The sequence below is a fragment of the Camellia sinensis genome, chromosome 9 (genome assembly GCF_055761805.1).
Source record: "Camellia sinensis isolate YWXY chromosome 9, ASM5576180v1, whole genome shotgun sequence".
Taxonomy (NCBI): domain Eukaryota; kingdom Viridiplantae; phylum Streptophyta; class Magnoliopsida; order Ericales; family Theaceae; genus Camellia; species Camellia sinensis.
Genome location: NC_138969.1, coordinates 9,910,453 through 9,922,503, shown reverse-complemented (window position 1 = coordinate 9,922,503; position 12,051 = coordinate 9,910,453). Strand labels below are relative to the sequence as shown.

At 39.5% G+C, this 12,051-nt stretch overlaps 1 pseudogene; it reads left to right on the top strand.

Moving 5' to 3' along the window:
- Nucleotides 1-484: 484 nt before the first annotated feature.
- On the top strand, nucleotides 485-7,948 carry LOC145799233 (uncharacterized; annotated as a pseudogene).
- Nucleotides 7,949-12,051: the final 4,103 nt, after the last annotated feature.

Genomic DNA, 12,051 nt, shown 5'->3' with positions numbered 1-12,051 from the left:
ACCCCCGCCTGTTCCTCAGGGCAACTCTGCCTTTGAGACTCGGGTGTTGGAAGTTCTTTCAGAACTTAAGGGGTTAGCACCGATAGTTCACTCCCATACTCACTCTATTGCCAAGATAGAGACCCAATTGGGTCAAATGGCTAACGACATGAATCGGAGAGAGGAGGGAAAATTACCAAGTCAAACTGTGGCCAACCCTAAGGGACAATACGGGGCGGAGAGTTCGGGTGGGAATGGTAAGCAACATGAGCAAGTGCAGGCGGTGGTTGCTCTAAGAAGTGGTAGGGAGTTAGAGCCTCAATCTGTTGCGTCTGATGTAACTAGAGTTAGGAAGGGTGACCACGGTGGTTCACCAAGTGAGAGCAAGGGTGAGGGGGAAACACTTAAGAGGGATGAGTTAGTCCCTAGCACTCCATATGTGCCTAAGGCACCCTTTCCACAGTGCCTTGATACACCGTCCCCTTTTAATAAGAAGGCGGCATCTATGGAGGCAATGATGGAGGTCTTTAAACAGGTAAAAATCAACCTTCCCCTGTTGGAGGCAATTAAGCAAGTACCATCATATGCCAAATTTCTGAAGGACCTTTGTACGCAAAAGCGTAAATCTAGGACACATGTGTCCCAAAAGGTCCTACTCACGGAGCAAGTAAGCTCCATCTTGTTGAATGACACACCTCCTAAGCTTAAGGACCCAGGTGCCCCAACCATTGCATGCATTATAGGGGACCACTTCATTGATAGGGCCTTATTGGATTTAGGGGCTAGTGTTAATTTGTTGCCGTACTCTGTGTACGAGGAATTTGGGCTTGGCGAGTTGAAGCCCACGACTGTTACTCTTCAGTTGGCTGACCGGTCCCTCAAAGTGCCACGTGGCATGATTGAGGATGTGCTAGTTAAGGTTGATAGGTTCTACTTCCCTGTTGACTTTTTGGTATTAGATATGGAACCGGTAGCCAGTTCGAGGAAACAAATCCCGGTGATTTTGGGTCGACCTTTCTTGGCTACGGCCAATGCATGCATTAATTGTCGGACCGGGGTTATGGAAGTTTCATTTAGTAACATGCAAGTGAAACTTAATGTTTTCCAAGCATCACAACAACCTCATGAGAGAGAGGAGTGCTTATTAGTGAATGTTGTGGATGAGATTGTTGAGGAGGCTTTGCCCTCCATTCTTGTAGAGGACCCTTTGGAGGCTTGTCTAGCTCATTTTGGGTTTGAAAATTTTGATATAGATGGGTCAATTGAAGAGGTGAATGTCTTGCTTAATTCTTCTTCTACACCGGATTTTCCTCCATGGAAAGCCCGGTTTGAGTCACTTCCTCCTCTGTCGAGAGAGCCTGCCACACCTTCTTTGGTCACACCACCTACACTTGAGTTGAAGCCACTTCCGGCCACACTCAAGTATGCATTTTTAGGGCCCCAAGATACTTTACCGGTCATCATTGCATCTGACTTGACTGCAGCGCAGGAGAGTCAGTTAATGAGTGTTCTCGTGGCACATCGGAGTGCTATAGGGTGGTCAGTGGCTGATTTGAAAGGGATAGATCCCTCCATGTGCATGCATTATATACACCTAGAGGAGGACACCAAACCTTCTCGCGAAATGCAACGGAGATTGAATCCTAACATGAAAGAGGTGGTGAAGAAGGAGGTTTTGAAATTGTTGGATACGGGTATTATATACCCCATCTCAGATAGCAAGTGGGTGAATCCCACACAAGTAGTGCCCAAGAAATCGGGCATCACTGTTGTTGAGAATGAAGGAGGAGAGTTAGTCCCCACACGGACCACTATTGGGTGGCGAGTGTGCATTGATTATAGGAGACTAAATTCCTCGACTAGGAAGGACCATTTTCCCTTACCTTTCATTGACCAAATCCTAGAGTGGTTAGCGGGGTAGGGTTTCTATTGTTTTCTTGATGGCTATTCGGGGTATAATCAAGTCTCGGTGTACCCCGCTGACCAGGAAAAGACCACATTCACATGCCCTTTTGGCACTTTTGCTTACAGGCGCATGCCCTTTGGGCTGTGTAATGCACCGGCGACTTTTCAACGATGTATGATGGCTATTTTCTCCGACATGGTGGAGAAATTCTTAGAGGTTTTTATGGATGACTTTTCGGTGTTTGGACCGTCTTTTGAGGAATGCCTTAGGAACTTAACTAGAGTGTTAGAACGATGTACTGAGGCAAACCTAATCTTGAGTTGGGAAAATAGCCATTTTATGGTTCGTGAGGGTATAGTGTTGGGACACATTGTGTCCCCTCGAGGTATAGAAGTTAACAAGGCTAAGGTCGACATCATTGCAGGCCTTCCTCCACCCAATTCTGTGCGTCAAATTAGGTCTTTCCTAGGGCACGCAGGTTTTTACCGTAGGTTCATCAAAGACTTTAGTAAGATATCACGTCCTTTGTGTAGTTTACTGGTTAAGGACACGCCTTTTGTCTTTGATGAAGCATGCTTAAAGGCATTCGAAACACTAAGAATGGCCTTGACTACCGCCCCAATCATGAAATCACCAGATTGGTCTCTTCCCTTTGAAATCATGTGTGATGCCTCCGATTATGCTGTCGGGGCTGTGTTGGGCCAAAGGGTCAATAAGGCACCATTTGCTATATATTATGCTAGTCGCACTCTCTCGGATGCTCAATTGAACTACACTACTACCGAGAAAGAGTTGCTAGCTGTGGTCTTTGCCTTAGACAAATTCCGGTCTTATCTCCTAGGTTCCAAGGTCATAATCTTCACTGATCATGCCGCTTTGCGGTATTTACTATCTAAGAAAGAGACCAAACCTAGGTTGATTAGATGGATTTTGTTGCTTCAGGAATTTGATTTAGAGATCCGTGATAAGAAAGGATCTGAGAATGTGGTGGCGGATCATCTTTCCCGAATCCTCGTTGAGTATAATAGTGACCCTCTTATTTTGCATGATTCGTTTCCGGACGAACAACTTTTTGAGCTGTCACAAGCGAGCCCCCCGTGGTTTGCACATATTGTGAATTACTTGGCCATTGGGCAAACTCCGCAGAATTGGTCTAAGCAAGACAAAGACCGATTCTTTTCACAGGTCCGGTATTACTTTTGGGAGGATCCGGAGTTGTTTAAATATTGTTCCGACCAAGTGATCCGACGGTGTGTGCCGGAGAGTGAGGTGCATAGCATTCTTACATTTTGTCATTCTTCTGCATGTGGCGGTCATTTTAGTGGGCATAAAACGGCTGCCAAGATTTTACAAAGTGGGTTTTATTGGCCCACAATTTTTAAAGATGCCCATTAATTTTGTAGAACTTATTTGCGCTGTCAGCAAATGGGTTCGATGTCTCGGCGTGACATGATGCCAATGTCCCCTATTCTTGTTGTAGAAATATTTGATGTTTGGGGAATTGATTTTATGGGCCTTTTCCCGTCGTCGTTCGGGTTTGAGTACATTCTCTTGGCAGTAGATTATGTGTCGAAGTGGGTGGAGGCAATAGCTACCCGAACAAACGATCATAGAGTGGTAATCAAATTTTTGCATGAAAATATCTTTAGTCGTTTTGGGTTTCCTAGAGCCATAATAAGTGATCAGGGTACACATTTTTGTAACCTGTTCTTTGAGTCGGTAGTTAAGAAATACTCTATCACTCATAAAGTTGGCACTCCATACCACCCTCAAACTAGTGGCCAAGTAGAAGTCTCGAATAGGGAGGTAAAGCACATAATTGAGAAAACGGTGAGACCGGATAGGAAAGATTGGTCACAACGGTTAATTGATGCATTATGGGCTTACCGCACTGCTTATAAGACACCCATTGGGATGTCACCATATAGGGCAGTGTTTGGCAAAGCTTGTCATCTCCCGGTTGAACTTGAGCATCGAGCATTGTGGGCCATAAAGAAGTTTAACTTCGATATGGCCGCGGCTGGGCTCAATCGGAAATTGCAACTCAATGAGCTGGAGGAAATCCGGAATGATGCATATGAGAGTTCGAGAGTTTTTAAAGCTCGGACTAAGGAATTCCATGACAAGCACATTAATAGAAAATCTTTTGAACTCGACCAAAAAGTGTGGCTTTTTAATTCAAAATTGAGACTCTTTCCAGGTAAGCTAAGATCAAGATGGGATGGCCCCTTTGAGGTTGTTGAGGCATTTAGTCATGGCGCCGTTGAGGTGCGGGATCCAAAAACTGGCCACACTTTCAAAGTGAATGGCCAAAGATTGAAACCATATATAGAGGGGATTGGGAATGGGGATATGATTTAGTTCATTGCTTTGATGGACCCATTTTACTATGATTGATAAATTGATTTCTTGTTCTCTTTTCTTTCCCTTCTATGTTATTTGGTTTTTCTTTGTTCTCGTTATGCTTTACTTGCGTCTAGGAGACTTTAAATCCTCTAAAGGTGTAATTCCTTTGGTGTTTGCCATGCCCGAACGGCATCTGACGGTCTAGTATAGCCACCTAACTGTGTTTGTAGTGAGTTCCTAGGAGACCAACTGAGACGGTGGAAACTAGAGTTCGAATGGCAAAGCCTAGAACATAAAGGTTTGGGATTTCCGAGACTAAAGTCTGGTTTAAATACCCAGGGGTGTGGAGATTGCTTCAAAACTACCTCGGCTTGAACTCTGTATGGCAGCCCCATAGATTGAGGTAGCTTTATGCGCCTCGATTCTGGATACCAAATCAACCTAGTCTGTCACCCTGTTGGAGAATATGGAAAGTTACAAATACAGTTAGGGAGAAAAGTAGTACCCGTGGTTTTCGCGTAAAGATCATACCTTTAGTGGGCCTTCCGTGTTCTTTTGTGCTATTTTTATTCCAGATGTCAATTAAAAGTAGAAATGTTTATTTTCAGTGTTGAAAACCATGCTTTCATGTTTATTTTCTGTGTTTATACTTGATCATTTAAAAAAAAAAAAAATTTGAAATCGCTGCACGTGCGGCCTGGGCCCCGCACGTGCGGGAAAATTGGGCAATACGCTCTGCTAAATATGCAGGTGCGGAGGAGGTGCGTTGACCAAGTGCGGCTTGACTCCCGCACGTGCGGGACGCCGATTTGCGAAAAAAATAAATAAATAAATAAATAAATAAATAAATTTGAAATCGCCGCACATGCGGCCTGGGCCCCGCACGTGCGGGAAAATTGGGCAGAAACCATCCTTGCACTCTACTAAATAAGCAGGTGCGGAGGCCCGTGCATGGACCAGCCGCACGTGCGGCTTGACTCCCGCACGTGCGGGACGACGATAATAATTAAAGAAAAAAAAAAAAAAAAAAGGGAGAAGCTCAGGGGATGGAATCGCCGCACGTGCGGCCTTGACCCCGCACGTGCGGGCGGGGAAATTTAAAAAAAAAAAAAATTGTTTTGTTTTCTTATTATTTTTTATTTTATTATTTATTTTATTTTATTTTATTTCTTTTATTTTTTTATTTTTTTATTTTTTTCATTTACTAATTTTATTTTATTTTATTTTAATTTTCGTAAAAAAAAAAAAACCAAACCACCTTATCTACTCACTCTCTCTCAATCACTCTCACACTCTCAGATCTTTATCTCTCTCTCTCTCTCTCTCTCTCTCTCTCTTATCCCCACAAACCCATCTTCTTCTTCTTCTTTTTCTTCCTCTTCCCTTTTCTTCTTCTTTCTTCTTCCTCACCACCATCATCTCACCGCCGGCACCACTTCCTTCTCCGTCCGGCGAAACTCCGGCGACCACTATTTTTTCCGGCGAACCTCCATTCTTTTTCTCTCTTTCTCCACTTTTTCAAGGTAAATTTTTCTTTTTCTTCTTTTCTTTCTTTTGCATAGATTTGTGAAAGTAGAAATTATTTTGTAACGTTTTTGATTGATTGATTTATTTATTTTATCTGGATCTAGTGTAAAAAAATAATAAAATAATAAAATAAAAAAAATCTTAGAATGCATGTTTGTTAGAATGCATGTTTGTTAGTTTCTTTTCTTTTATTTATTTATTTATTTTTATTTTTATTTTTATTTTTTTATGCCTATTATTATTTTTAGAATGCATGTTTGTTAGCTTCTTTAAAAGAAAAAAAAAAAAAAACAGGTTGCAAACCAGACTCAAGCTCGGCTAAGGAGAAAGATGAGGCCGCACGTGCGGCTTGACTCTCGCACGTGCGCAAAAAAAAAAAAAAAAAAACCTCATAAATATTGGTACTAACACTAATCCTAATTTAGTTTTTTTTTATTTGTTATATTTATTTAGTTTAAATTGCTTCGTAGTGATTCTGGTTAAGTTAATTAGTTAGTGAAATTTGGTTTTATTTTTATACTTGTGTAGTAAATGATTTTATTTTTATCTTAATCTATGATGTCATTGTTCATATATTTACTAAGTAGTTTAATTTTTATTTTATTTTGTTTTCTGAAGTTTTATTTAATTTTCTTCTCTTCACTTAAAAATAAATAAATAAATACATAAATAAACATGTTTAGTTTTGGTTGTTTAATTCTATACTTTAGTCTATTTTGTAGTTTAGTTATTTTATAGTCTAGTTTAGTTTAGTTTATTTTATAATTTAGTTAATTTACTTTAATGACATTTTACTTCATTTATTTAATTAATTTCGTTTTTACAAAAACAAAAAAAAAAAAAAAAAAAAAAAAAAAGTGGGAATTGCATGTGGTACATTAATGGCCAAATTTGTTCTTTCATAATTTAGTTGATTCTCATGCTGGTTTTACGGGTATCTGTATTTCTTGTTGGTGTGTGCAGGATATGAGTCGTCGTGTCACTGCTTGGGCCTCCAAAAAGGCCAGGGGTGCCTCCTCTTCGGCGCCACCACCACCATCATCACCACCATCCTCGCCCCCACCACCAGGAGACTTGCCCCGGCCGGAGTGGGCTTCACGGCCTCTTCATAAGCTCACACAGTTCAACCTGCCATTTTTTCAGCAGGACGAGGACACTACTTGGGCGGTTGAGCAGCTCCGACTTCGGCAACAGTTGGGCATTTGTGCTGTGATAGCGCCCACTTATCCTCGTCTGGTGCGCCTATTCTACCAGAACCTGCATGAGACACCCACTGCGGTTGGATTGCTCTCTGACATTGGTGGTCATGCTGTTCACATCACCTCGGCCATGATTGCCACAGTGTTAGAGTTTTTCACCAAACCGAAATATCAGCCTTTCCCGGAAGTTGAGGATCGCCAACCCATACATCGCCTCATCCAGCAATACTTCCCGGGAGCCCACGGTGACAACAGTTTCACTTGCCTGCGACGGAGCAAGCTACCTAGCCGCTTGCCTTTCCTTGATTCTGTGGTCCATAAGAATGTCCTTCCACTTGGGCATCGAGCTGAGCGCCGTTTGGAGTTTGTGCGGATTTTACACGGGTATCAGCTTGGCTATCAGGTCCCGCTTGAGGATTTCATTTTGCTGCATTTGTAGAAATTTCTACGTGAGGCAGTTCGGCCTACTCTTATGCAAAACCTGACTTGGCCACTACCATTCGCCAATTTGTTGACCCTTGTGTTTGCGCTGAACCACCTCCCCATTGCTGAGGATGAGGAGATTGATAGAGGGTATCCGACATTCGGCCAGCGGGAATGGCAACACAGCATATCTCGCATCCCACAGCCGGTAGGTGCCCCGGTTGATGAGGCCCAAGACCCCGTCCATGACCACCCAGCTCATCCTGTTCCCCCTGTGCCTCCCCAAGGGGACCCACTCTGCATGACTCGCGAGGAGTACTTACAGCTTCAGCACTCTGTCGATCAGGTTCATCATACTCTTCGTGATCACCACCAGAGTCTCATGGAGTTGCGCACGGATTTCCAGGCTTTTCGCGACTATTCTCAGGCGCGTTTCAATCAGCTCCACGCCGACAACCTCGCCATGCAGCAACAGGGTCAGGATAATGCCTTCGAGACGCGCGCTTTGATGCAAGCCTTGTTTGCCCAACATTTCCCACCACCGCCACCACCACCGGCTTCTCCCTAGTACCCGCCTGTATCTTGCTTTGTCTCTTTTATTTTTATTTTTATTTTCCTTTATCTTTTCAAAAAAAAAAAAAATTAAGTGTGTATATGTTACTCTCTGCCTGCCTGGATGTGCACCTACAATTCTGGTAATTTTCTCTCATTTCTCTTTACTTTTCCATTAAGGACAATGTCATATTCAAGTTGGGGGATGAGGGTTATATTTTATTTTGTGCATTCCTATTTGGCTCATAATTCATGCTTATACCTGTTTCACTTGACTGCATTACTTCACCTGATGTGACTTTTTGCTAGTAGGGTGATGATATTTGCATATGTTATTTGGAGATCATAGTAGACTTGTATGAAAAGGATTTATTGGGTAGATACTTGCATGCCATGTTTGTACGAGGAGAGTTGTCTGTGTTTGTGATTTTAGTACACTTGTCATGAGTATGTCTTAATTCACATGAACACACTATCATAGCGGTGATCTTTTTATTATAATCCCTAGTGTACATCATTGATAATAGTTATAGTTGCAAAAAAGAATAAATGAGGAGCCAAGATCTTTTCAAAAAAAAAAGAAAAAAAAAAAAAGAAAGAAAACTTAACTGGTTTGGGTCCATAGCCTTTTTAACTCGAGTTATTAAGCCCGTAGGGGTGTCTCTACACTTAATGCCCTAAAACCGTCTGGTTTGGGAGTCATTGGCCCAAAACTTGCTAAATGGGTTAATCAGAAAGCTTAAGGGACTTGGACATTGCACAGTTAAGGAAAAATAAGAAAAATGACTTGTTCAGATTCGTAGCCTTTTCAACTCGAATTATTAAGCCCGTAGGGGTGTCTTTACACCTAGTGCCCTAAAATCGTCTGGTTTGGGAGTCATTGGCCCAATGCTCATTACATGGGTTGATTAGAAAGCTTAATGGATCAAGGCATTGCACAGTCATATAAAAAAAAAAAAAAAAAAAACCAACTTTGAGAATCTTGGCTGCAACAGGTTAGTTTTCCTGTATATGTTGGGTGTTATTATGAGTTACACTGGGCTATTATAGTGGATAGTTAACTAATATGGAGATTGCACTTTACACCGAGGGTACTCATGACTTGTCTACTAGCATGCACAAGTATAGGGAACTTTACTTTTGTATTAACTGAATTGTGGTTTTGACTCAATAGGTTCCTTCATACTTGTCCACTATGCCTTTAATGACTCATGATGTCTAAATATCACACTGTAGTGGCACATAAGTTGATTGTTAGGTGGAGTAGTGTGATCATTTCTGGAAACCCTCACGAGACTTTACTCGTCCACCTGGGGTCACCTTGTGGTTTAAAGGCTTGTTGCATATGCTAAATGCAACCGTTTTCCCACGAAAGAGGAAATAGATAGATTTTGTTTAATTTTATTTTATTTTACTTGCTTGAGGACTAGCAAGTAGTAAGTTGGGGGATGTGATTAAGGCTGAAATGTACATCATTGAGGCCGTTAATTAGAATCTCTTAACTTCACTTGTTGGTCAAACTGTATATTTTATGTGTGTTGAGTGTCAATCAGGTTATACATCGTCGGAGCATAAAATGAGCAAAAAGTCAGAATTTGGGCAGAGTTGACTTTCCCGCACGTGCGTTGACTTTTTCGCACGTGCGTTGACTTTTTCTGGGAAAGTCAAACCGACGTTTTAAACCTGTTTGGACGAGATTGGAAGCATAAAAAGACAAGAAAAAGGCTGAATTAGGATTCTGAAATTGTTTGGACCTAAAGATGGAGGCTAGGGTTTGGAAAAGAAGAAAAACAAAAGCTTCAAGGATGTTAAATAATATTAGTATAAATTTTACAGAATAATTAAAAATCTGAGTTGTTATAGCTTGTTTCATCCAAACTAACGAAAAGTGTATTACACACGCCAATTTTGTGAGTGGGCTTTGTTTTCTTAAAAATTAGAATGAGATTAATACAATAAAATGACAATTTTATGCTCATTTTCTCCAAACCTAAAATTAGATTAATACGTTAATTAAAATAAAATAAAATATAATTAAGAATTGATTTAAAATATAAAATAAATAATAATTAAGAATTGATCTAAAAAGTAATTAAATTAAAATTAGATTAACATGTTAGAAATTATAATAAATTAAAATTAGATTAAAAATTTAGGAATTACATCAAATAGTTAAATATTTAGGATTAATTGTGATATAAAATATAATTAAATTAAAATTGGAGTAAAAATTTAAGAATTATAATAAATAATTAGGAATTTATAATTAATTATGATTTAATTGAATTAATACTAGACATTATAAATTATATGTATGAGAGATGAGAGAGAAAAAATAACCAAAAATATAAGATTTGACGGTATTATAGTCATTTCACATCTATAGTTAATGGTGTTAATAGTTGCATTTTAGTTTAAAATCACATAAGGGACATATGACTATTTTTAAAAGGCAGGACAGTAAAATGCTATCAAGCCATACCACAGAAAGGTAAAATGAACTTTCCCAAAAAAAAAAAAAAAATACATGAAATTTTGAGGCCTTTTTGATTTTCAAATTTTTTTATGAGAAGCCGTTTGAGGTAGAGTTCTTGCAAAACATCCCAAGAAGGTAAACTTGAGATTGGAACCCTTTTCTGTAAAATGGAGAACATACCTACATACCCACTTGAACAGCCCCTTTGGGGTGATTTTTTTTTTTTTTTTTATAAAAAACTTTATATATATATTCTTGAGTTATAACATTTTTATAATTGTTTAATTTTGAATTTTAATCAAACAGTTTAAAAAAGAAGAAGAAAGAAAACACATATTGGGTTCGTTTGGAAAGTGAGTTGGTTTTTGGGGAAATTACCCACAGGTCTCATGTGGAACATATGGACACCATTTAATCCCATAACTTTTTGAGTACACCCAAAAGTCCTTTCCTCTCTCTCTGTTTTTTGCTTCCCTTCCTCTCTCGTTTTTTTTTTTCTACATTTTTCTCTCATCGTCTTTGTCATGGACGACGACCGGTGATCATGTCTTTCTCCATTGATCGGGGTTCACTGATAACTGCCAACCATCGAAATCAACTCGTGACTTCACTCTCACCGACGACGAAGATAATATATTTCCGACGAAGAAGATGATATATTTTCAACGAAGAAGATGAGTGGATGTATTTAGATCTGATGTAGATCTACTCAGATCTGAGTAGATCTACATTAGATTTGGCTAGATCTAAACAAAAAATAGTTGCCGGAGTACAATCTTCTCTCTACATGCGCCTTTCTCCTTCGATCTCTTTTTTTTTTTTTCTCTGCTATACACTTCTGTTTTTCTGTTCTAATGGAGAAAATTTTCGAATTCTGAACAAGTAGTTTTCGAGTTTTAGTTACAGGCGGTGAAAACTGTAAAATTTTGTAGTTTCAAACTTTTTTGGTGCTGGAATGAATCATGGTATAAAACTGTAAAATTTTACAGTTTCATAATATATTTTTCAGTTTGATTAATAAGGATAAATGCTTAATAGATTTTTGTTTTGAAACTGTAACATTTTACCGTTTCAAAACTTACTTTTCAGTTTGATCACTATTTAGAGATTATTTGCTTGAACCTTACAAAAATTGAAAAATAACATATGTTTTCCCCATTGTTGCTGTTTTTTGTCGTTTCATTTTTTTTCCTTTTAGTTTATCAATATTTAGCACATTTTGCTATTTTTTTTTTGCTATAATTTATCCATTTATTCTTTTTTTTTCCGGCAATATTCTAGACATTCCGGTGAGTCTCCAGTGATGTTCTTAACGTCCAGTGAATGTTCTAAACATTCCGGCGACTTCCATTAACGTTCTTAACACTCCGGCGAAACTCCGGCGACTTCCCGGTGATATTCCGGCGACTTCCCGGCGATGTTGAACATTCCGACGAGTCTCGGGCGACCGTTTGACGGAGGTCCTACGGTAATAAGATGTGAACAGTGTCTGTAAATTAAAAAAAAAAAAAAAGAATTTTTTGGTAACAATTAAAAATGTATTGGACTAATTAGTGCAAGTATTTTGTTTTGGAATTAGCTGGGTTTTGAACTTAGTACATGGGACTTATCAGTAAGTTCCCCTTGGTTTTTTGACTTTTTGA